We start from the raw sequence: 27,420 nt of genomic DNA, 5'->3' as shown, positions 1-27,420 counted from the left end.
TTTTGTAACTGTTCAACTTTTCGGTTCCAGGTTTGGGTCTCTCAAAATGCGATGGCATCTTGGGAGACCCTGTGTAAGTGAGCCTAGCCTGTGAAATGTTTTACCCTACGCTAATACTTCACTAGTGTGTGGAAGCGTTCAAAACATTCACCAATACAAAGACCAGGATCGGCAGGACATTTGGGACAAAAATAACGGGTGTCACGCCTAAATCCGCGCTTGGTACAGACACGACATCTTCTTTGGGGGGGCTTTTTGGGTAGGGGTACTCTCGAGGGCATACACAAAATGCCTCTCCTGCAGTCGGCTTACTGCATTTGGTAGGGGTTGGTGAGGTACAGTACCGCCTGGATACAGGAGTTCTGTGATGATATCCCTCTGGAATTGAAGGAAGGATCCATTCTGTCCTGAAGCTCTGTATAAGACATGAGCATTCAGTAGAGTCAATTGGAATAAATGTAGAGACACTTTTTTGTACCAGCGTCTCGTCTTGTGGGCAATATGATACGGCGCCATCAGCTGGTCGTTGAGGTCCACCCCTCCCATATTTTGGTTATATTCTTGGACACAGAGGGGTTTCTCCACAACACCAGTCGCCATACGAATTTGTACTGTCGTGTCTGCGTGAAGGGTGGTAAGAACGAAAACATTCCTATTGTCCCGCCACTTCACAGCGAGCAAATTTTTACATCTGAAGCAGGCTCTCGCCCCCAGCCTTAGATGAGAATCTACAAGCCTCTGGGGAAAGCCCCGGCGATTAGGTCGCACGGTGCCACATGCTCCAATCTGTTGATCAAACAAGTGACTAAAAAGTGGCACGCTGCTGTAAAAAATGTCCACATACAAGTACCCCCTTTCTGAATAAGGGTGACACCAAGTCCCAAACAATCTTGCCAGCGCTCCCCATGTAATCTGGGCATCCTTCCGGCTCTACCTGACTATCTTTTCCCTCGTAAACCCTAAAGCTCCATGTGTAGCCTGTGGCCCTGTCACAGAGCTTATAGAGCTTGACCCCGTATCTGGCACGCTTGTTGGGAATGTACTGCTTGAAAGACAAGCGGCCAGCAAATTTAATGAGAGACTCATCAACGCATACAACCTGCTGGGGATTAAACAAGGCTGCAAAACGTTCGTTGAAATGGTTTACAAGGGCCCGAATTTTGTAGAGCCGGTCAAATTCAGGGTCTCCATGTGGACGACAAAGTGCATTGTCACTGAAATGCAGGAACCACAGGATCGCCTCCTATCGTTTCCTGGCCATATGAGCAGAGAACACGGGCATCTGGTCAATTGGATGTGTGGACCAATACATCCGCAATGACGGAAATGGGTGTATGCCCATGTTGAGGGTAAGGCCCAGAAAGGTCTTAAATTCGGAAAACTCTAGAGGTTTCCTTTCTTTGGCAAGGAGAGACTGGGGATTAGCGGCGATGTAGGTACCAGCATATAAATTAGTCTGGTCCACAATAGATTTATAGAGATCTTCCGTGAAATACAGCGAATAGAAATCAAGTGGCATAAAATTCGCTGTATCCACCTGAATACCGGGTTGGCCAGTGAATGGGGGAAGTACGGGTTCTGCAGAAGTGGTTGTGACCCAATCAGGATAGGCAAATTCTGCAGGAAGGGCACTATGGGCACGACGGGCCTGTCTTTGTCTTCTTCTTGGTGGCAGCGGGACACTACTTGTGCTTGCCACCTCGCCAGCTTGAACTGCACTTATGGGACTCGCCACGTCTTACTGCAGTGCTGGATGAACGACCAGGGTGTACTAGGCCGCTGGTGCTTGCCAATCCACCAGAAGGAATAGCGGCGCTAGTACTGGCTCTCTGCTCCATACAAGGGTCCTGCGGTTCTTGCTGCTCAACAACATCAGAATGGGATCGGGTACACCTGGCCTTAGCAGGGACCACAACTCCGTCGTCAGAGCTATCTGACATGGAGCCACTGTCATAAATAGGATCGTATTCTGAGCCAGATTCTGTCAGATGCGTGACCTCCTCTTCTTCACTATCTGACATGCTCAAGATCCTGACGGCCTCTTCACCAGTGTACATTCGCTTTGTCATTTTGGACTCTAAATTTAGTCGTACACTGGTGATGATTCACAGGTAAAAAAAGCACCTGACTATAGAAAGGAAAATTTAGAAAACGCTTCGAAAAAAACTGTTAGCGATCGCAGGGATCAGGCCTGTCTCTGCGAACGCTGCAGTTATGTGTCTTGTGTTTTTGAAGTGACAGTGATCGATCGATACTGCACTTGGGTGGGTTGGGCTGGGCAGAGGGGGAAAACGCAGGTGCTAGCGGGTATCTGGGCTGATTCCGCTAACAATGCGTTTTTGGGTACCCTAAACTGCTGGGTACGCTAGTATAGATCTGATCAGATCAGGTATCGATCCGTTCAGATACTATACCACTAAGGGGGGTGTATGCTTTGCGAGTGGGTGTAAGCGGTACTGGCACTAACCTAACGCTGCCTGGGGCGACGCAGACCCTGAGTGATGCTAAAATTTAATTTATATCACCCGCCGGGCGATCAGGGGGTTAAACCTTTATTGGGTTATATACGGCGGGTGCCCTGATGCTATAAACAGCAAACTAACTAACCAGCGTCAACCGTAACACTTATACGGTGATCACTGGTGAAAGGGTTAACTAGGGGGCAATCAGGTGTTAAAAACTTTATTTATGGGGGTACCTAATGCTATAGAACCTGGCGGCGAACCTCAAAAAAAACTAACTGCCTAGCGGCAACAGTGACACTAATACAGCGATCAGAAAATCGATCGCTTAGCGACACTGGCAATAGGGGGTGAAAGGGTTAACTAGGGCGGTGATCAAGGGGTTAAACCTTTATTAGGGGGGTAGAGGGCTACCCTGGACCTAAAGGGGGCTAAAACTAACTGCCCTAACACTTTTTTCTGTAACACTGACACTAAATGCAGTAATCAGAAAATAAATGATCACTGCATTCAGTGACACTGTTACAGGAGACTGGGGGGGGGGGTGATCGGCGGTGACTGGAGGGGTTAAATATGCCTAATGTGCTGGTGTCAGTGTGCTGCTTGGTGGAACTTACTTGTGTGATGTCTTCTCTCCGCAGCGGTGGTCGATATGACCACCACGAGGAGAGATCACACACTTCCTCCTTCCTGTGTTTACACTAAACACATGAAGAGGAGGGGGGAGCGCTGGCATTGGCTGAGAGCGATCTCAGAGGGGTGGCTGAAAACGGACAGCCATCCCCTCATCCCGGATCGCTTCTGCAGCCAACGGAACCGCCGCATGTACCGGGGGGGGTCCAATCGGACCCCCGACCCACGTCAAGCAGAGGATGTATATATACGTTGATGTGCCTGCCTGTGCCATTCTGCTGACGTATATGTACATGCGGCAGTCCTTAAGTGGTTAATAACAGTATTCTAGTGAGTGAGTGAGTGAGTGAGTGAGTGAAAAACGTGTATAGCGCGACACATGCAAACTGAATTGCCTCAAAGCGCTTGGTATCCATTTCCTTCTATTTTTTTGCCTTCAGAATAGGTGGGTTTTGAGTTTTTTTTCTGAAGGCCTGGTGATTCACTTCCGTTCGGATACTGGTTGGTAAAGCGTTCCACGGTCAAGGTCCTTGGATTGCAAATCTTCATTCTCCTTTGGACTTGTAGCGGGCCTTGGGTATTTGAAGTAAGTTTTGGTTGATGATAGATCAGAGAACGCGATTGGGGTTGTGACATTATAATTTTTCACATAAATATTGGGGCGCACTTCCTTGTACACATTTGTGCGTCAGGCAGAGCGGCTTTGTATTTGTATTCCATCCCAGAGCAAGAGGTCGTGGGTCACATCAGAGGGCTCTGCGGGCCACTGGTTGGGCACCCCTGTGCTACACTGTACCAAAACAAAGTTTTTATCATTTTGTTCCCACAAATAGAGCTTTCTTTTGGTGGTATTTGATCACCTCTGTGGTTTTAATTTTTTTCCTAAACAAACTAAAAAATAACAACATTTTAGAAAAAAAATTGTTTTTCCTCAATTCGGTTATAAAATTTTCACTGACGGGCACTGATGAGACGGCACTGGTGGTCTTGTTTAGTACCTCCCTAAACCTCCTTAAACTTTGGTTTTAATACCAACATCCGAACAGTGAAACCTCGGTCAAAACTCAGGTTCAGTCTGAATTGGCAGCTCAACACTAAATACTAATAATATACACATCAGCAACTCTGTCATGAGCTATATCACCAACTTCATCTTAAAAATATCACCTGTCCATCACTGTTTAGATTGTGAGCACAGTTCTCCTAACCTTTTGGTCTTGAATTGTATTGTTACTGTACTTTCTTCTTTTAACCACTTAACCTCCCTGGCGGTATGATTCTGTCTGGAATTACGTACCAAAAGTGGTACAATTATTTTGCAAGGAAATTGGCGTTTTATACTGTAGGCCTGTAATTTTTAGAAATAACTCACTTAAATCTGACCAAGCAAGAGTCTTGTAGGCATCCCGGGTATGATTTTTTTTTTTTTAAACAAAATTATAAATTATAATATAATAAATAATTATAAATAATTATAACAAATAATAATATAATTATAATAAAAATTATTCAATAATGAATTGTAATCAACTCAAAATCACTGAAATTTGCAGTTGCAGAATTGTCGCTGTCATTATTTTATTTTTTTTTATGACGAATTTCCCCGCAAATCGCTATCGCACATTTCTGCAAGTGATTATAATTTATTATCGCTGTTTTCTAGCTGATCTAAAACCATTTTTGACATAAAGGGACACTCTTGGACAATCTACAGTTTTTAGGCAGAAATGACATTTTTTATTATATAAAAGTACATGCAGGGCACTGGGCAGACCACTAGGGACAAGGGGGTGTGTATTTTTTACATACAGTACTGTAATCTGTAACGTCGCAGGGAACGGAGATCGGCGGCACGCGGGGACTGTGAATCGAGCGAGGAGGTCCCGCTCGCTCACACAGCGGGGTGGCATCGCTGGATCCAGGGACAAGGTAAGTAAACCAAGCCTGTGGATCCAGCGAAAGGTAAGCCCGTCCAGCCCGAGCGTGACTCGGGGTTACCGATCCTAACATGAAAAACCAACCCCGAGTCACGCTCGGGTTTACCGTCAGGGGGGTTAAGCCCCGGACCAAAATGAAGGTAAAGGACCAGGCCCCTTTTTGCGATTCGGCACTGCGTTGTTTTAACTGACAATTGCGCGGTCTTGCGACGTGGCTCCCAAACAAAATTGGCGTCCTTTTTTCCCCCACAAATAGAGCTTTCTTTTGGTGGTATTTGATCACCTCTGCGGTTTTTATTTTTTGCACTATAAACAAAAATAGAGCGACAATTTTGAAAAAAATTCAATATTTTTTACTTTTTGCTATAATAAATATCCCCCAAAAATATATAAAAAAATATTGTTTTTCCTCAGTTTAGGCTGATACGTATTTTTGGTAAAAAAAATCGCAATAAGCATTTATCAGTTGGTTTGCGCAAAATGTATAGCGTTTACAAGATAGGGGATAGTTTTATTGCATTTTTTTTTTTTTTTACTACTAATGGCAGCGATCAGCGATTTTTTTTCATGACTGCGACATTATGGCGGACACTTTGGACAATTTTGACACATTTTTGGGACCATTGTCATTTTCACAGCAAAAAAATGCATTTAAGATGCATTGTTTATTGTGGAAATGACAGTTGCAGTTTGGGAGTTAACCACAGGGGGCGCTGAAGGAGTTATGTTTCACCTAGTGTGTGTTTACAACTGTAGGGGGTGTGGCTGTAGGAGTGACATCATCGATTGTGTCTCCCTATAAAGGGGATGACACGATCGATGCAGCCACCACAGTGAAGCACAGGAAAGCCGTGTTTACACGCGGCTCTCCCCGTTCTTCAGCTCCAGGGACCGATCGCGGGACCCCAGCGGCGATCGGTCCCGCGCCCGCGACCCATGGCTGGGTAGATGTACAGGATGTACCGGTACGTACATCTGCCCAGCCGTGCCATTCTGCTGACGTATATTTACAGGAGGCGGTCCTTAAGTGGTTAAAGCACTTTGCAAACTGTTGGTACTATTTAAATATTGCATAATAATAATGTAACGGTCACCACCGTTTACGATATTCTATTGCATCGCCCCACGACAGCTTATCCGACACTCCACAATGGACAATGGAATATCTTAGGCCTTGTACACACGGTCGTGCCAAACCGATGAGAATGGTCCGACGGACCGTTTTCATCGGTTCAGCGCAGAAGTGGCCTGACGGCCTGAAATGCATACACACAGTCAGTCCAAAATCCGATCGGGTCAGAACGCGGACACGTAAACCATGTACGACGTCACTATAAAGGGGTAGGCCAAAGCCTTCGTCGCCGCCCTTGAGTTCGCTTTTGCTAATTCCGTGTAACCGCGTGTTAGTGAAAGATTGGTGAGAGCCGATTCGCGCTTTTCAGTCTCTCTGCTTTTTCAGATCGTATTCTCGGGTTCAGTGTGTGCTTGTGAGTTCGTATTTGTCATTCAGTGCTGGCTTTCAGGTCGTTTCTGCTTTGCAGTGCCGTCCTGTCTGCTTGTATCTGTGTGCAGTGTGTTCTTTACAGGTATTGCTGGATTTGGTTGTGCTTTCTGTTTGAAGTGCGTTCTGACCAGCGGACCGGTTTGAAGCCATGATGGAGCAGCGTGATTTCGCTAAAATTCATGCTGCGTATGGTCTGTCTTCTGCAGTTCATAATAACTCAAGGACTTTGGCCAGGACCAGAGGAAGGAGGAGTTCCTGGGCCAAGAATTGGTTGCGCCAGCATGACCAATTTTCTCATATGCCTCTGCTTAGGGAAAGCCAGGAGAATAATCCTGATGACTTCAGGAACTTTCTCTGTATGACGGACCCCGTTTTCCACCGTCTATTGGATCTTCTGTCCCCCTATATCACGAGGCAGGACACTGTGATGCGCCAAGCCATCACGGCCGAGCAGAGGCTTATTGCCACGTTGCGGTACCTGGCAACTGGGAGGAGCCTGCAGGACCTCAAGTTCTCGACAGGCATCTCTCCCCAGGCGCTTGGGATCATCATACCGGAGACGTGTTCTGCTATCGTTCAAGTCATGCAGGAGGAGTATATTAAGGTAAGCTTCCTCCTTTAAACATCACAATCTGTTTTTTTTAATGTATGCTAATATCTTCCTTTTTTAGCAGATTTCCCTACTTCCCATGATTGTATTATGCTGTGAATGTTTCCTTTTGTCCCCATGCCTGTTTGAAGCTTTCCATGCTCTTTTCTTGTCCTACATGCATCTTTCCCTTCACTAAACCTGTCCAGCATGCTATCCTAGGGCCAAACACATCTAGCCTAGTCTTTTTTCAACCTTATTTTTGTCTGCTCCATTGTAGTTCTGCCCCCCCCCTATTTATATATATATATTTTTTAGGCATAGTGCTACCTGTTTTGAATTTTTAGGGCCTACACTCAGCTAGACCCCCCCCCCTAAAAATGTTTAATGCCCATCAGAGGGGTGAGGAGTCTGATTTAAGTGGGCCTATATTTTTGGCCATGTAATACTCACTCCAATGCTAGTAAATGTTATAATGATGTGGCACAAGGATGTTTTTGGAATTGTGATTGCAATGTTTATTTAGCAAATTTCTAATTGTCATTTTTTGTTTGTCCCCACAGTTTCCCTCCATGCCACAGGAATGGCAGACTGTGGCTTTCCAATTTGCCCAGCGGTGTGATTTTCCGAACTGCGGAGGGGCAATAGATGGGAAACACATCTGCATAGTGCTGCCACCCCGTTCGGGGTCGTACTATTGTAACTACAAAGGTTTTCATAGTATCGTGTTGATGGCGGTGGTGTCGGCACAGTATGAATTTTTGTATGTGGACGTGGGGAAGAACGGCCGGCTGTCTGATGGGGGAGTGTTCGCGCAGATGGAGTTTGCCAAGCGTGTACAATCTGGTGGTCTGGAACTGCCACGGGATGAAGACAATTTCGAGGGACTTCCGTTTGTTTTTCTCGCGGATGAAGCTTTCGGGCTTGGACCTCACCTCATGCAGCCTTTTCCCCAGAGGACCCCCACCCCGGAGAGGAGGGTTTTCAATTTTTGGCTGGCCAGAGCTCTGAGGGTAGTCGAGAATGCCTTTGAGATACTCGCCAGCCAGTTCCGCCTGTTCCTGACAGCGATACACCTGGCGGAATATAAATTGAACACCATTGTTTTTGCCTGTTGCATTTTGCACAATTTTTTACGCAGGCACTCCCAGTCGTACCTAGCCAACATTGGTGCTGAGGCAGGACTACCCTCAGATACCTTTCCTGGCATGGACACTGGTCGCGCTGGCTTGGCCCCCCAATCTGCTGGTTAGGCACGCGACAAATATGTTGAGTACTTCATGGGTCGAGGGACCATTGCTATGCCAGAAAATATTTCTTTCTAATTCGGCCCCCAAAAGAAAGAAATATTAATTACCTAATAAATAATTTGACCATTGGAATTTATACAGTTGTTTGTCATTCTTGCTATGGTTTCATTTTCTCTGTCTCCCTGGTTCTCCTTCTAGTGCACTTCTAGTGCCAAATGTAGTTCTCAGTTTTAGTAAATAAACACAATTGCACAGTAGTCACTCATCTACATACTGGTATTGAGCATAGAAAGAAGAAGCCACTCCATTTTTATATTTTTCGGGGGTTTTTATTCTGTGCTCAACCTCCTTTTTAATTTTTTTCTGGTAACAAAATAGACAAGTGTTTGTTTCTGCACAACGTTTTTTTTTTTTTTAATTTTTTTTTGTTTTTTTCCAAAAATATATGTTTTCATGTTGTACAAAACCCATGCGTTTTTACAAAAAAACAAGATCTCCAAACAATGGAACTTACAAAGTTCAACCTTATTCCAAACACATGTGATGGGGTGATGTCACCCCAAAACAAGCCAAAATTTCATGATGCACACATTTTGACTGGCCAAATGGAGAATTCTCTCCTGATACCATGCCAAATGTCAACATGTGCTATTTGCCATCATGGGTGATCAATGGATGTGTTTTGGGGGGAAAACTCTTCCTCTCACCTACTTGAGTAGCGAGGAAGGGCTTGAACCCACAAAGCAAAGCCAATCGATATCCTGTGATGGCAGATAGCACATGTTGACACACTGGGCCAGATTCACAGAAAAAGTACGCCGGAGTATCTGCTGATACTCCGGCGTACTTTCAAATTTGCCGCGTCGTATCTTTATTTTGAATTCACAAACAAAGATACGACGGCATTTGGCTAAGATCCGACAGGCGTGCGGTTTCGTACGCCTTCGGATCTTAGGATGCAATACTTCGGCGCCCGCTGGGTGGAGTTTGCGTCGTTTTCCGCGTTGGGTATACTAATTAGCTGTTTACCGCGATCCACGAAGGCACGCGCATTCGTCGCATTCTCTTACGTCGTCGTTAGTCGGCTTTTCCCATCGTAAAGTTGCGATTGCTATTTAGGTGGTGTAAAATTAGACAGCCCATGTTAAAGTATGGCCGTCGTTCCCGCGTCGAATTTTAATTTTTTTTTTTGCGTAAGTCGTCCGGGAATTCGAAAGTACGTAATGAACGTCGCCGTTCAAAACATTACGTCGGGGCAACGTCATTTCGCGCAAAGCACGGCGGGAAATTTCAAAACGGAGCATGCGCAGTACGTTCGGCGCGGGAACGCGCCTAATTTAAATGATACACGCCCCATTTGAATTAGGCAGGCTTGCGCCGGATGGCTTTACGCTACGCCGCCGCAAGTTTACAGGCAAGTGCTTTGTGAATTAAGCACTTACGCTGAAAACTTGCGGCGGTGTAACGTAAATGGGATACGTTACGCCGCCGGATTTCTACATGAATCTGGCCCCCTGTGTGCATCTTCAAATTTTGGCGTGTGGATTATCCAATACAAATTGGTGTGCAAAACATAACCTTGAAACAGGTTTTGTGTGTGTGTGTGGGGGGGGGGGGTTAATCTTGTATACGGCCCATCATGTCAATGATGTTTTTAAAATTTTGCTCCATGACATTCATCCTATTCCTCATAATGTCCATTTCAGTACTGCATTCCATAATTTGTTGGATGACAATTTGGGCACTAGCCCTGGAAAAATGTGTACTACCAGATGCAGGGATACCACCATCTTCATCCCCTAAAAAAAATATATATATTTTTTTCGTAATGTGCAGGCCTAACTACATCTCTTTTTTCCCTGTGAAGCTGGGGGGACACTGACCTGTTGTACTGATAATCTCCACCTCTCCATCTTCCACAACTCCTTCTTCCACCTCTCCATCTTCCACAACTCCTTCTTCCACCTCTCCATCTTCCACAACTCCTTCTTCCACCTCTCCATCTTCCATAACTCCTTCTTCCACCTCTCCATCTTCCACAACTCCTTCTTTCATCACTCCTTCTTCCTCCTCGATTTCTTCCACCACTCCTTCTTCCTCCTCGATTTCTTCCACCACTCCTTCTTCCACCACTCATTCAACATCCTCCTCCTCCACATGCTGTGGTTGGTGGGGTTTCTTGGGTCTGGCCCTCCTTGCCTCCTCTGAATGTGTCCTCTTCTTTCCCCTAATAACAAGAAAAAAAAGGTATACTCAGCACACCGAGTTTTGAGGGCAGAAAGAGCAAACATTGGGGCAGATCCTCAAAAGAATTACGCCGGCGTATCTATTGATACGCCACGTAATTTTAAATTTCCTGTGTCGTATCTTTGTTTTGTATCTACAAAACAAGATACGACTGCATCACGGATCGATCCGACAGGCATACGTCTTAGTACGCCATCGGATCGTAGATGCATTTTTCCGCCGGCTGCTAGGTGGCGTTTCTGTCGAATTCCGCGTCGAGTATGCAAATTAGCTAGTTACGGCGATCCACGAACGTACGTCCGGCCAGCACATTTTTTTACGTCGTTTGCGTTCGGCTTTTTCCGGCGTATAGTTACCCCTGCTATTATGAGGCGTACTCAATGTTAAGTATGGCCTTCGTTCCCGCGTCGCCTTTTGAATTTTTTTTTTTTTTTTCACAATCAAGTATTTTTTATTGAAAAAGTTAGCACAGTTACAGGATTAATGAACTTTTGTAACATACAAATGATAACATACGTCTTTTAACACTTATTGTATACATTGAGCTCAGATGAGTGGAGAACTATGCAGTGTAATAATCATGTAATATTGTTTCAGTATTGGGAAGTATCTAAGCCGAATATGAATAAATTCAGAGGGTGTGGGTAAAAGTAGAAAGGAAGGAAAAGGGGGGGTGAAAGGAAGGATGGGAGGGAGGAAGAGGGGGGGAGTGGTATATCTCACGAGAACATGCTTCCTACTCAGCTTTGGTATGTAAGTTAGGTGGAAGTTTGTAAAATAGGAGCAAATTGCACTAAAAAAGAAAAAAGAAAAAAATTCAGTATATTATCTATATCTTAAAACATTCTAAGATATTCTCAGAAATACATACATTCATTATGTGCCTGGTGAGTTGAGATTCTGATATTCATTTGAGTATATAAATATTAACCAGTTTTCCCATGTTTTGTTGAAAGCCTGTCCGTTTTCTTTCCTCATTGCTGTGATTTCTTCTAATTTATAAATGTAATTAACCCTGTCCAACCAATCTCTGACCGACGGGGTATGTGTTGTCTTCCAGTGTAATGGAATGAGAGTCTTAGCTGCAAGTAATAGGTGTCTGGTCAAGGATTTCTTATATTTACTCAGAGAATAAGAGTTTATATGAAGCAGACATGCAGTAGCATTTAGATTTATCTCAGTCTCTGTTATCTGTTTAATCCAGTGTGAGATTTGTGAGAATTTTTTACGTTGTTTGCGTAAGTCGTTCGCGAATAGGGATTTGCGTAGAATGACGTCACCGTCGTAAACATTGGCTTGTTCCGGTTCTATTTCGAGCATGCGCACTGGGATACCCCCACAGACGGAGCATGCGCCGTTCAAAAAAACGTTGTTTACGTCGGGTCACGACGTATTTACATAAAACACGCCCCCATTACATCCATTTGAATTCCGCGCCCTTACGCCGCCAAAGATACACTACGCTGCCGTAACTTACGGCGCAAATTCTTAGAGGATTCGGAAAACAAAAGTTACGACGGCGTAGTGTATCTTAAATACGCTGCGCCTGGCGGAAAGATGCGCCGAGGTACGTGAATCTGCCCAATTGTTTAGAAGTGGGCTCTAATTTCGTGTTTAGGAGCATTCCTACAAACATAAACTTTGTTTGTCTGACTTCTCCCAAGCTGGGATCCTGCGCCTTTTTGTCAAAGTGACACACATGGATGCATCCCAAAAAAATATTTGTGGGTGAGCCTATTAAAAAAGTTAGTTATGGGGGACACACAGGTGCTCTTGAGTCCAGATGTGAAACCAGCTGTTTATTATCTCACTGTGTGAATGAATGATTCACGTTTGCCCTTCACATTCTAGTAAAGTTGAACAAACACATCATCTTGTCAACATTGTTTATAAACGATGTTTTACGCCAAATAGGCATGCCCACAGGTGTGCTTTTCCTGGAACAACGGAAAACATCGGATTTGTGAGGAACGATGTGGAGGAACGATGTTTACTACGAATGGGAAAATAATACACTTTGCAAAAACAACAAATTACTTTGCCATGTTCAAAAGTACAACCAGGCCAAAGAAGCACATGGAGAAAAACATGTTCACAAATTAAAAAGTCAATTGCAAAAAAAACATTCAAATTACCTACTTTTTTCAACAATTCGCTTGATCCTCCTATACTGCTCTGGCTCACGCAGTTTCAAGTCCAACCATCTCTTTCTCAGCTGCTCCTTGGACCTTGTGACCCCAAATATGGCATAAAGTCTCCTTGCCACTTTATCCATTATTTTTGCCTTCCTTCGATTAGGGGTGTTGTATGGGCCATAATCCCCATCATAATCTTTCCCCTGCAGAATGTCCACCATCTCCACCATTTCTTCTAGTGACATATTTGTCGCTTTGTAGCCCCTAGGCCTGGATCGTGACGTTCCCGCCTCCTGCCTTTCCTCGTCGGGAAAGGGTAACCCACACTCCTGTGACCCCACCATATTTTCGTTTCATAATGTTTTAAAGGGTGTGGAAAAGAGGGAAGGGTCCGTCATGGGCGGGCGAAGAGGGCGGCGCTTCACGCATGCGCGGGTATATAAGAAGAACTATGTGATTACGTGAGTTAACGCGGAGTCTGCTCGAGCGGAAGTTTGTAACGGCAGAAACGAAGGTACTTTTGAAACTAGAACCAGCAGAGGCCTAGAGACTTGAGTATAATGGGATGTGGGGTTTATATGTTGATTGCACCCTTGCATGATTATTTAGCTTGGGGCCCACCATGCTATTTTGCTCTCCTTTTGCTTAGAGACTGCTTCAAATATATATGTGAGATTGAAAAACATCCTTATTTTAGTGTGTATCACATCAGGCAACGATTGTGATGTTGGACAGAGGTAATTAGCCAGTGTATCATCTCATCAATGCTGATGAGGGGCATGATATCTACACTGAATAGTGCTTTGATGAATGCTATCATTACTTTGGAATGTTATTATGCCACTTATTTAGTGAAATGAAAACACAGGGTTTGCAGGTAAAGTCAGCATTTTCACCAACAATGGGGCAGAGCTGGGCATCATTTTAGCAGCAGGAGACAGTGTGTTTTTTGAGGCTCAAAAGATTGTGCGCAGATTCTGACAATGTCAAAGCTGAGCCAAGTGGTTCTAATTTGTGTTTTTTGGTATTCTAGTTTACTATGGATCAACTGAGCGTCCAAGAAAATCTCTCGCGATTAATCCAAAAATATCGCAAACTGCCCTGCCTTTGGGATTCGAGGAACCCAGCCTACCATAAGGCAAAAGTGAGAACGGCAACACTCGAACAAGTTGCAACATACATGCAGACTTGGATACCGGAGTGCACAGGCACCATGATTAGAGACAAAATAAACAACATCAGGGGCACATACAGAAAGGCCTACCGGAATCTACACAAATCACAGAGGTCAGGAGCAGCAGCACGTGCTGCAAAGGAGCCCAAGCTGTGGTACTACACAGAGCTCAGCTTTTTGGAGGATCAAATGGAGGGCCAGGATTCAATTTCCAGTCTCCCTTCCACCCTTCCTTCCAGGCGAACTTCCACGGTTCCCCCCACCCCTGCAGAGTGTGAGCAGGAGCTGGCTGACATCGAGGAGGCAGATCTGCCGGGCTTCAGTGAGGTATAGTAGTTTACAACATATTTCTTGGCTACAAAATCTTGTGGGTTTATTGAGATGAATTTTTTAGCAACAAGAAAAGCTTGGAAACACAAACAAAAGTTGTGGGCAGAAACAATTGTGTCAAGGATGCCAACTGCAGGGGTCAGAATGAGAGTCTGTTCAATTTCTATTCGAAAAAAAAAAAACAGTCAGGAGCATGAAATTGTGTGTGATTGGTTGTGCAAAGTATTAAAACATGTCCCTTTTTACTACACAGAAAGAGACCAGCCAGGAGGCGGCAGATCCCGAAGATGTCAGCCAGGCGGAAGGGGTGTGTGGCAGCCAGGAGGAGGCCGGGCCAAGTGGATGTCAGCCAGTCCCCAGGCTGAGCACCATCTCCTAGGTGCCTCCCCTCCAGATTCGCCGACCAGGCCAAAGGAGGCGCTTGAGGCAGCTGGAGGAGGAGAGCCTGCAGGTCATCAGGGAGGCTGCAGAGATCATGAGGGCCCCCCTGACCCCAACAGAGATCTTTAGTGCTTCGATGTCCCACGACCTGCAGGAATTGGGGGAGGAGCAAAGAGGGCTCGCAAAAGACCTATTCCACAAGGTCATGTGGTGGGCCCGAAGAGACTGGCTGACCAGGGACACTGAGCTGAGTGACCCAGCCCGGCCTGCTGCTCATCTTTTGACTCCTGCTGCCCCATCTTCACCACCTGCAAGGGGCCGTGGACGGGGCCGTGGAAGTTCTGCTGCAAGGCAGCCTGGAAGGAAGGCTGTAAGGAAGACCAGAAAGTGAATCCCTGCCTTCCTGCTGATTTTTCAACTAACTGAGCTTGGTTTAGTACCACAGCTTGGGGTCATTTATGGCATTTGCTGCTGTTTTTGAGTTCTGTGATTTGTGTATCACATTGTGACTCCTGATGTTGTTTATTTTGTCCTTGATCATGGTGGACTGTGCCTTTGGTGTCCATAAAGTCTGCATGTATGTTGTAAATTGATCGAGTGTTGCCGTTCTTTTTATTATTTGATTTTGCCAGAATAAATGGTAATTTATTTAACGTTTCAACCTTGTCTATTGTGTTTTTCTGGTGAAGAGCCATCAAACATTTCCAAAATACAATGTGTAATTAACAAAGGACACGACCTCCTTGAGGGGGGGGGGGACATTGGTGTGATAACTTGACAAAAAAAAAAAACGGCTAAACTCCAAAAAAAAAATTATCTCACCCAAAAAAAAAAACATTGGCGTGATAACTTGACAAAAAAAAGGTAAACTCCAAAAAAAATATTATCTCACCCAAAAAAACATAAAAAAAAAAAAACATTGGTGTGATAACTTGACCAAAAAAACAAAAAAAAATTGTGGAGTACAAAGAAATATTTTGGAGATCTGGCTAGGGAAAAATTATTCAAAAAAAGGAGTTCACAAGCAAAAAAGACAATAATTCTGTATGGGAGAACACTGGCTAAATAGCATCAGCTAAACAACGTGTTTATTCTAGCAATAGAGTGAAGAAACAAATGTTCAGCAAGAAACAGAACACTAATTTTAAAAATGTAGAATGTGCCATCTCAAAAACGAATGCGAGTTTTACAAGAACGAACGCTCCCGTCCCCTCATTTAGTCTGAGCATGTGCGGGTTTTGAACCGATGCTTTTCTGTACTAACCATCGGTTTGGACCGATCGGGCAGCGGTCCATCGGTTCGGTTTTGAAGCATGTTTTAACATTTTGGACCGAAGGAAAACAGACCGATGGGCTATACACACGGTCGGTTTGGACCGATGAAACTGAACCTCGGTCCATTCTCATCGGTTTTGTCCGACCGTGTGTACGGGGCCTCAGGAGTCTATTGACCTGGTGTGGGTCAGCATGAAATCACCTGTAATATGTCCAGATCTCCTGCAATACATGAATTATCATTTCTCAGCCATCCTATGCCCAAAAGGGGCATAGGATGACCCTAGACCCAAGAGTCATTAGTGACGCTGGCACAGGAGTACCCCACATCCTTCAAAGGTCTCTGGGTGTCACGGGCCATTCTGTTACAAATAATAATAATATTAATTTAGACAACTACCAAATACTTTGCCCTGGTTCACACTATGCATCGCCTATGAATCGCACAGGAATCGCAATGCATTTCTGTGCAGTTCACATGTGAATTAGTGTGATGCGATTTGAGCCCATTCATTTTAAACAAATTGAACCGCAAGTAGTACACGCACCAATTTTAGAAATGCACTGCAACCGAACTGTATGTTCGTTTTGTACCATGCTATCCAGTGCAGACAAATTCACTGCTGCAGATCACAAGGGCAGTACGATTTGAACGTGGTGTGGAAAACATCTACTGCTTTTTAGTGTGATCTTTCGCTAAATAGTCTTGTCCAGTAACTTATGAGTTTGACACATGATGGTGTGTCCAAATATAATGCTGCATAGGTCACCTGCAGCATTGCAGCACTTAAAGGGGTTGTAAAGGTTTGTTTTATATTCTCTAAATAGGTTCCTTTAAGCTAGTGCATTGTTGGTTCACTAAGGCCGCGTACACACGATTTGTCCAACCGATGAGAATGGTCCGAAGGACCGTTGTCATCGGTTAACCGATGAAGTTGACTTATGGTCTGATGTGCCTACACACCATCGGTTAAATAACCGATCGTGTCAGAACGCGGTGACGTAAAACACAATGACGTGCTGAAAAAACGAAGTTCTATGCTTCCAAGCATGCGTCGACTTGATTCTGAGCATGCACGGGTTTTTTTTTTTTATTTAATTCTTTATTCACAACAGAGAGCGTGTCCACATGGATAACAGTAACATTGTAAACACAGTGACATCCACAGGTATACAGATAAAACTTAATCATATACACACAGTTATCAAGTTCAACCAAATTATCCGATAGGCTATCATGTAGCGTCAGGCCACCTGCCCTCACGGGCGGTACGCAGCCGACTCCGTACTAACAATGCTAAGCCTACCGTGCCACCTCCCTATCGGAGTCGTCGGTACAGTAGTAATTACCTATAGGACGTGGCATGAAATCAAGGATCCGTGGACCCGCTCACCTTTTCCCAATATCTAAGAGGTAGTAAGAGAGAAGGAAAGAGAATTATAAGAGAATAGCAACTCCCGAGACACAGTCGGGGGAGCAAAGAGGAGTTGCTACCCAGAGGGAGAGACTCCCGGTGGGGGGCGCAGAGAGAGGGAAGGGAGGGGGGGGGGAACCCGCGAGCATGGATCCGTATGTCTGTCAGCCCTGTCTACATATCTCTTGGGTCGGCATATCTGCATCCTCATTGTCGGGGGGAGAATCTGTCCCTAGGTTCTAAGTCGGATCTCTGAGATTTTGTCCTTCATCTGAGTAGGTATAGATGTTCCACAACTGCCAGGTTTGTTTGTATGCTTCATGTCTGTCTTGGTTTGAAAGAATCAAATCTTCCATCCTATTAATATCGTCCACCTTCCGTAACCACATCGCTACAGTCGGTGGGTTTGGGGACTTCCAGCAGATGGGAATGCACACCTTGGCAGCATCCAGAAGGTGACGGATGATCGATTTTTTGTAAACGCGCCTGGGGATGTCATTGGCGTGTAACAATAGGAACGCCGGGTCGTCGGGGATCTGTCGATCTGTGAACTTTTGTGAGATCCTCCTGACTTCCGTCCAGAAGGGTCTCAACCGTGGGCAGGACCAGAAAACATGGTGCAGCGTGCCTGTCTCGTTTTGGCATTGCTAGCAGGAGTCTGATGACGTCTGGAACAGTTTGCTAAGTAGGGCTGGTGTTCGGTATCACCGTGTCATAATTTTGTAATTTGTCTCTTGGACTTTAGTGCAGCTAGAGGATTTGTGCGCGAATGTCAATATTTGTTGTTTTTTCTTGGCAGAGAATGTGCAGCTCAGTTCTTGTTCCCATTTAGTAATGCAGGGGATTTGGTATCCCTCCGCCGGTGTGATCAGTATATTGTATATAATGGACAAAGCGTGTGGTAGGGCGTCCGTATCTAAACATAGCTCTTCTAGAGATGTAAGAGCGTGGTTCCCCGTGGGGGGGATGGTGACATGACATGCAGGAAATGATTGAGTTGGTTGGCCCTCAAGAAGTCTAAGCGATAGCTTCCTCCTGGGTCCATCAGTTCTGCAAGCGTTTTCCAACGACCTGCATCGCTAAAGTGGGAGGCCTGAAATGTACCCAAATCTCTCAGAGCCCGGAACTTCACATCACGCATACCCGGCTCAAATTGTGGGTTGCCCAGCACTGGGTGTAAAGGTGAGACTCCCGTCGGCAACCTTGCCCGAGGCAGTAGCCTAGCGCATATCCTGATCTTGGTTCCTATTAATGGGTAAGTTCGTATGGATCTATGTAGCACCATTGGGCACCACGGCGCTCTCTGCAGCGGGACCTCGCTCTGGGCTTGTTCCAGATGAGGCCACAGTTTTGTGTCTCTATGTCGGCACCAGTCAATGAGATGGTTCAGGTGTGCTGCGTAATATTATGCACAAACGTCGGGCATAGTCCGCCGTGTATTTTGGGCAGAGACAGTACCGATCTGTGTATCCTAGGATGTTTCCCAGCCCACAGGAAGGTTTTAAACATGGTTTGAACTTGCCTAAAGAAATCTGCCGGTATATGTATGGGGAGGGCTTGAATGAGGTATGTGAATTTTGACAATATGGACATCTTTAATATGTTGCACCTGCCGAACCAAGAGTGGAGACCGGTGGTCCACTGGTCCAATAACTTCTGGACCGCTTTTAAAAGCGTTGGGAAATTGAGCTTAAAAATTTGGGAGAGGGACGGGGGGATATGTGTACCTAGGTAGTTCAGAGCCATGTCTGTCCACTGCAGTCCAAAACTACCGCGGAGTCATTCTAAATGTGGGCTCGAAATTCCTACTCCCATCGCCACCAACTTGCACATGTTAATTGGATGTAGCGGAGTACAATATTAAAATCCACGATCTCCGCTGGTAACCAGGGTAAATCCACAGTCAGTGCTGAAAAGTAAGGCAATGTCCCAAATCCCCCCCAGTAACCGGACGAAACACAGCTCTGGGAGTCAACTGACTTTTTATTCACAGGCTTCCATATTTATATAATTCCCCATGCAAGGGGTTTCCAAACAGCCAAACAGATTTAGCAGGGGTAATACAGTGAGGACCACATGGGGAACTTAACATTTTGGATAATTCTCCCATCAGGCATTGCTGCACGAGGGAACAGTCGGTTGATAGCTGGGGTCTGGGGTTATGTGTTGTGAGAGTTTGGCCGGTTTGGTGTTGCCCAGAGCTATCTGTAGTTCAGGCAGGGTAATCGGTTCGTCTAGCAGGTCTCTAGCGTCTGAGGACAAGGCAGGCATGTCTGAGGAGGCCAGGTATTCCCACGACAGGTCCGCATCGGGGTGCAGGGGGTAAATTATATAAGGTACTGTAAAAGTCTCTAAACTCCCGGGAGATTGATTGCGGGACCGACACCTTCTGTCCCCCTCGATTAACAATGTGGGGAATGTAAGACGTATTATTTTGTGTGCGTAGTGACCGGGCTAACATTCTCCCACATTTGTTCCCAGACTCATATACCTTGCATCTGCAAACATGGATGGCTGCCTTGGCTTTATATGTGAGAACATCAGTGATCTGTCTTCGCGTGGTGTCGAGCTCTATGCCCAGCTGTCTTGTTGGAGTCTGTTTGTGTTGTGATTCTAAGGTCTGTAATTTGGCTAGCAGAGTAGTCAATTGTTCTGTCCTTAGCTTCTTCCTCCTTGCACCATGTTTAATCAGGATGCTGCTCACGACCGCCTTATGGGCCTCCCATACTACCTCCGGTCCACTGTCTAGGGTGGTGTTGTCAGTGAAGTAATGTCTCAGTTACTTTACTACGTCCGCAAAAATTTCAGGGTCTTGTAGCAGTGACTCATTCAGTCTCCAGGGGTGTCTCCGCTCGGATTCGAGCTCCGACAGAGCATAGATCAATGTGATCGGGGCGTGATCAGACCAGGTGATCTACCCTATCTTAACGTCCTTGACTGCACTCAGGTGTCTGTGCTGAACTAAGAAGTAGTCAATCGGGAGTACACCTGGTGGGGTCTGGAGAAAAAAGTGAAGTCTTTCTCCCCCGGGTGGAATAGGCGCCACGTGTCTACCAATTGGGAGGCGTGAAGTGTCGCCTGTATACGGCTACGCAGTTTTCCAGATGTTGAGGACAGTCCAGTGGACGTGTCCTCCTGTGGCGACAGAGGAGTATTGAAGTCGCCCCCTACAATTAAATGTCCAGTGGCGTATCGAGTCAGGCGGTCCAGGTGTTGCGTCAGGAAACTGTCCTGGTGATCGTTTGGGGCGTAGAGATTCGCCAAGGTAATTCCTTTCGCACCAATCCGGCCCTTTAGGAACAGAAAACATCCTCCAGGGTCCATTTGTATATCTTCTAGCGTCCAGGGTACCCCAGCAGCAATAAGCACCGAAACACCCCTGGACTTCGCATCTGAGTAAGAAGAGTGGTAAACCGTGGGGTAGTATCTATTTTTTTAAATTGGGAGCCTGTTTTCCCTAAAATGTGTCTCCTGCAGGAGGACAATGTCTTCCCTCTGGCTGCGCATGTCATGGAGCAACATTCTGCGTTTTTCGGGGGTGTTCAGGTCCTTGGCGTTTAACGATATTATCGTTAGTGCGTCCATGCTCGCGGGTGGGGGGTGGGAAGGGATTGTGCGGTTAGGTAGGATAGGGGAGAGGAGTTAGCGTGTGGCCCAGATAGGACTGGAAACAAGGGGGTATAAGAGTAATGGAAAGGGAAAGCTTAAGAGGCGTGCGTCTCCGTCCTATACGGCCGGGGTGCACGGTAGATAGCCAACACCAGGAGGTGTGGCAGAGAAGAAAATCTAAATCAGCTTAAATAGCTAGAACGCTCACCAGAGCTAATCTGGCATACAAGCGCAGGCCTATGTGGGTAGGTGGATAGGAAGAGCCTGTGGTGTGAGCCCCCGATCCCATCCATCCCCCCCCCGGCCATCACAGTTGGTGAAACACAATATCAGCAATGCAATCTGTGGTAATGCGGTAGCAATGCAGAGAATTAAAAAAAAAAACATATAAGGTAAGGAATAAAACATAAAGCACGTAACATAAAACCCAGCTTAAGTATTTATACCGACAAAAAGTGCAACAGCAGGTAAATTTGGTGCCCAACCGGTAAACCTAAGGAGTAGAGTAGTCCCAGACCCCCCAACAAATAATCCAAAACGGCCAGCAGCTTCTCCCTTCCTGCCGAACAAGGTGGTATAGTGGGGCTCCTCCCCCCGCCCCCTCCCCATTTAACGTAGAGAGCTCATCCACAAACCGGCACCCTCCACACGACACCCATCCTACCCCCCCCACCACCACTCCACATCACATCATGACATATCATAATTCCACGTACCCGCAGCATCATTGTAAGGCAGTCCATGAGTGGGGTGAACCCCCACCAGCGTGTTCCCATCACCTACTCATCGGTAGGGGGCAGAAAAAGGGGGACAGAGCCAGCATGTCCTCCTCCGGTGTGATGACACAGAAGTGCAAGGCGTTCGTACACAGTGGGGAAAGGCAACATAGGAGGAGGGGGTGTGCAATCGTCCCCTGGAGAATCAGGGCGCGCCCTAACAGCGCAGAGGCCCAAAAAATCATATAGGGTGGTCCATCCCGGGGTCTAATCAAAGGCCCAGGGCCCCTTCGCCCCCCTGGGTGGCAAAAAACTAACCTGCAAAGGGGGGGCTGGGGCAAAACGGCCCGCCACAGTCTCCCGAGGATCAAGTGTCATGGGACCTCCGGGTCAGTCTTAAATGGGGGTTCTCAGGGTACAGGCACAGGGGGGGCAGTCTCCACCGACAACTTTGGGTGAGGTGCAAGGAGGCCCGGGCCCCGCGGTCCACAGTCCGGCCTTTAGGAAACCAGGGCGCGCTCTAACAGCGCGGGAGCCCAAAAAACTGTACAGGGTAGATCGGTCAGGGATCTAATCGATGGTCCGGACCCCCCCACCTACGCGAGCGGCAGGCGTGGGATACGGAGGCCGTGCGGGAGGGAAAATCAGGCCGGCAGGGGGTTGGGGGATTGCGGCCGGCGTGAGCGGTATCGACCCAAGTAAAAGGGGGTCCGGTGGCGCGTGATCCCCAGGACAGGCCAGCACGATGGTCCCCGGGGTATCGGCACAGGGGGAGGGCGATGTCGCTGGCACAACAGGGGGAAGGGGGATACGGAGGTCTGGGAATTGCAGCCTACGGCCTACTCACGGTGCTCTCCGCCGAGGGCGCACAGTGTCTCCTTCGTCCACGACCTTGCTGGCGTGCACCCATCCCAGGTCTGTACATTGAGGGTCCAGGTTGTCCAGGAGTACGAGGTAGGATTTGCAGCCAGTAGGGGACAGGAATCCGATCTGTTTCCAGGAACTAAAAGAGGGCCGGGAGGTCCGCCGGCGTCTGGACGGTGAATGCCGCTCCGTCCTTTCTGAAGGTCACTGCCAGCGGGTAGCCCCACCTGTAGGTGAATCCGCGTTGCTTCGCTAGGTCGAGAACGGGCTTCAGCATCGCCCGACCGCGTAATGTCGCCCTAGATAGATCTGGTAGCACCTTGACCGCCATGCACGGGTTTTTAACCAATGCTTTTGTATACTAATGATCGGTTTTGACCTATCGGTTAGGCGTCCATCGGTTAAATTTTAAAGCAAGTTCTCATTTTTTTGACCGAAGGATAACTGACTGATGGGGCCCACACACGATTGGTTTCTACCGATGAAAACGGTCCTTCAGTCAGTTTTTTTCCTTTGATTTCTTTGTCTGAATTTATCACTTCCTGATCCTCTTGGTAAGCTGTTCTGGCTGACTAACCCCCAGCCAGAACAGCTCAGATGATGGGGGCAAGTATACTGAGGAGAAACAGGAAGTGAGAAATTCAGACAAAGAAAAAAATATTTAGAAGGGAAATCGAAGGAAAAGCTTAGTGAAACAACAATGCATTAGCTCAAATGAACCTATTTAGAAAATAAAAAATGAACCTTTACAACCCCTTTAATATTTATCATTTTATATAATCCATTCTTAGGACTTATAATAATAATACACCTTGTTATCTGTTGCTTTTCACAATCTGTTATTTCTTATTTACCACCACTAGCTGTTTCTGTGCTGCTTAATTCTATGGATGTTAGCAATGAAATATTGTATAAAATATTGTAAATAACAAAAATACTGTATACATGATTGTATTTTTTGTGTTTTTTTTTTTTTTTTATTAAACAAAGAATCTACCAGCTCAGATTTACATATACCTTCAGGAAATTTTCAGCTTTGATCTAACCATTTTGTAGAACTTTTTTTTCTATTGTTCATCATGTACAATTTGATCCAAAGCATATGCTATACATGATCTACTATTGGATAGTATTTTATTTCTAATTTTATTTGAGCTCTTAACAATATAAATGCATGAACAGTAATGTGTAGAAGTAAAAATGTGTTCATTTTCTGCAGGTGTGTACAAACATGTTGAGAACCCAAGAATTGGAATATTGAGCATTCCACATCTATCTCACATTTCCTGTAAGTAACCCTATATACTTTTAATTATCCTTCATGTCCAACTTGCATTGATGTGTTGTCTTTAGAAAATGGAAAATTCTCTCACTGGGTTTTTTAGCAGCAATAAAAGTTTTCAAATGTATTAATTAATCTTTATTTTATCAAAAAGCAATTTACAAATTCATGAAAATTGTAAATAATGAGCTCTAGCATTCACATGAAAATAAAATCAATCATGATAAAACCACACACACACACACACACACACACACACACACATATATATATATATATATATATATATATATATATATATATATATATATATATATATATATATATATATATATATATATATATATACACACACACTTTTTTGTTTTGCTGTGTTTTAATTTATTTTGTATTTGGGGGGTTTTGCACTTATTTTCTAGTGCACAATATCACATTAATAATTACACTGAATATATCACAAGCTCAATATCACATTTATTGAGTATTTTCTTTCGAATATCACATTTATTCAATACATTTCACATATAGATTTCACTTACTTATTTTTAGTAAATGAATTTGGATTAAATTACATTATATTTAATCAATCCTTCATACACATCTATGATGCATTCCATCACAACCATTTGTTTTTCCTCACTTTCACTATTAATTTTCACGTCATCACTTCACACAATTTTTATTTGCTGATGATTGGCCAAGCATGCACTATGACCTGCGTGCTTTGGCCAATCACAGTGCCGTCAGCACAGAGAGCCATGATTGGCCAAAGGCAGGGTGCTTTTGGCCAATCATGGCTCAGGGCATTAAGTACACGCCCCACACTATATAAGGCCGCCTGCACGTCGTCCTTGTGTAGTGTGTTGCAGCGTTCAGAGAGAGAGAGAATGTCATTTAATTTCACTTGGCTAGATTGATTCAGTTAAATCCAGTATATGTAGCATATATATGCATTCCAGGCTTTGTGTGTATGTGTGTATATATATATATATATATATATATATATATATATATACACTGTATACAGTTTAGCTAGATCTCACTGCAGAGCGTTCCTGTTCTCTTCCTAATATACTACAGGCAGGCAGTTGATTCAGGTAGCTGCAGTATATTCAGTCAGTATACTGTATACAGTTTAGCTAGATCTCACTGCAGATTGTCCCTGTTGTGCTCTTCCTAGTATACTACAGGCAGGCAGTTGATTTAGTTAGCTGCAGTAAATTCAGTATATATATACATCCCAGCTTTGTGCAGCTACATCTCACTGCAGGCCATTCCTGGTGTACCTATTCAAATACATTACAAATACATCAAATATAGTATGTCTGGAAGGCCAACAAGGACAGGCAGACGCTCACAGGCCAATACAAGGCCACTAAAAGAGGGCAAGCAGGCTCTGCTTCTACAGCCAACAGTGCTGGTCATGGACATGGTGCATCCTCAGCACATGGCCGTGGGGCACGCTTGTCCTTTTTTTTTTTTTCAGCAGCTTGCCATGTTGAGCCACAACATGCAGAACAGTTGGTAGAGTGGATGACCAAGCCGTCCTCATTTTCCTCATCCTCTGTCACCCAGGCTCAGAGTACTTTGTCTGCCAATGCAGCTGCCAAAGCGGCCTATCCCATCAGCTCCAGGTTATCAGTTACTCCTTCGATAGCCCCACCATCATGTACGAAGGAGTCCCCCAAACTGTTCGATCATGGTGTTGGGTGCATGCTGCAGGAGGATGTGCAGCGTTTTGAAGACTCCGATGATGGTACCCAGCTTGAGGAAGGCAGTAATGTGAGCCCAGAGAGAGGGGGTGCCCAAGAAGCACAACAAACTGGCAGTCATTTTCCCCAGCTGCAGCATACTGCCAGGTTTGCTCCAGTGACGAGGAGGGAGGGGATGATGAGGTCACTGACTATGTGGGTGCCTGATAGGAAAGAGGAGGAGGAGGGGGAGGATGAGGCACATCTCCAACGAGGCAGGATGCCCTCCAGGGGCCAGCTTAAGGGCAGCCAAACAACTGCATCACACCACAGAGCTCCGCCTGTGCAGGGCGCTGCTGACTCTGCACTTTTTCCAAAAGTTCTTTGGTGTGGGCTTTTTTGACACGTTTGCAACATATGGCTGAAGCGTATCATCCTTGGGCACCACATGCTTGACCAGACATATGTCGACCTGCCATGCAGTCTGTTGGCAAGCGTACTTAAAAGACCCACACTAAAGAACAAAGCGGACCTCTCCTTGCACCTCATAAGCTGGGATCTCCAACCCCACTATACCTTCAGTCCTCTCAGAAACCTGCACTGAGAGGAATGAAGGTGTAGAATTAGGTATGCCACTGCCAAGTACTTGCAGGCAATCTGCTATCGCTACACCAACGTCCGATTGTAGCAGACAAATTTCTCTACCCCAGTTGCTAAGATCTAAGGATCTTGCTTACAGGATCTCCTGAGGCAGGCCAGGAAAGTCTGTGTGCATTTCTGCCGGTCATATAATGCCAGTGCTCAGCTGGCTGACCTCCAAAAGGAATACAACCTGCCCAAGAACCACCTAATCTGTGACATGCCTACCAGGTGGAACTCAACGTTGGTCATGCTGCAGCGGCTGCACATGCAGCAGAGGATCATCAATGAGTACCTGTTCGACTATGGCACCAGGACAGGGTCAGGGGAGCTTGTTTTTTATTCGCCATGCCAGTGGCTAATGATCAGGAATGCATGCACTGTCCTGTCACCATTTGAGGAGGCCACAAGGATGGTGAGCAGTGACAGTGCATGCATCAGTGATCATCAGTGCTGTCCCTCTTGTCTACCTGTTGGATCACACGCTGCATGGAATAATGGACAGGGCACTTGAGGCAGAACAGAGGGAGTAAGAGGAGGACTTCCTTACCTCTCAAGGCCCCCTTTATCCAGACAGTTTTCTTGCGGACCCGCTGATCACACAGGAACAAGACGAGGAGGAGGAAGATTGTGTCAGCATGTAGGTGGAGCCTAGCACTCAGCATCGGCAGCAGTCTTCAAGGGATTGTTTACCGTCCCCAGAAACCCATTGACTTGTACATGGCTTGGAGGAGGTGACTGCGGATCAAGTCGTCCTTAGTGACCCAGAGAACTCCGGACTGAATGCCTCAGCAAACCTAAGCTGCATGGCCTCCCTGATCCTGAAAAGTCTGTGAAATGATCCTTGGATTTGTGGTATCAAGGAGAGGGATCATTACTGGCTGGCAATCCTCCTTGATCCACGTTACAAGGGTAAGGTTGCGGACCTTATCCAGCTGTCGCAGAGGGAGCAGAGGATAAAACATCTTCAGGGGGCCTTGCAGAAAGGTCTGTGCAACGTGTTTCCAGAGCCTGGGAGGTTACAAATTCCTGGTCCTGGACAACGTGTTGCGGTGGAGAAGGTGGCCGTCTGACCGATGCGTTCAGACAATTTTTTAGTCCGCAGCCCCAAGGACTGATCGGTTCCAGCAACCATTGCCAGCATCTTGTTTTTTTTTTTTTAATCCAACAAAATTTTATTTAGTTTACAGAGGTACAAGGTATACAAGGTCCCCTTGACATTGCGGGGAAAGATAAAGAGCTGCAATGAGATATCCACTACTCACAATACATCTATGAACAGGAGGT

At 45.8% G+C, this 27,420-nt stretch overlaps 1 protein-coding gene across 11 annotated transcripts in view; it reads left to right on the top strand.

The window, feature by feature from the left end:
• Positions 1 to 27,420, top strand: part of NRXN2 (neurexin 2) — a 2,907,124-nt gene that overhangs the window by 514,813 nt on the left and 2,364,891 nt on the right. For all 11 annotated transcript variants that reach the window (XM_040327841.1, XM_040327834.1, XM_040327835.1 and 8 more), the window contains exon 2: positions 23,741 to 23,809. The gene's annotated coding sequence lies outside the window, so the exon portion shown is untranslated. The remainder of the gene's footprint in view (positions 1 to 23,740; positions 23,810 to 27,420) is intronic.

This window comes from Rana temporaria, chromosome 11 (genome assembly GCF_905171775.1).
Source record: "Rana temporaria chromosome 11, aRanTem1.1, whole genome shotgun sequence".
In the NCBI taxonomy this organism is placed as follows: domain Eukaryota; kingdom Metazoa; phylum Chordata; class Amphibia; order Anura; family Ranidae; genus Rana; species Rana temporaria.
The sequence above is the reverse complement of the archived record's forward strand: the minus strand, read 5'-3'. Positions and strand labels throughout refer to the sequence as shown.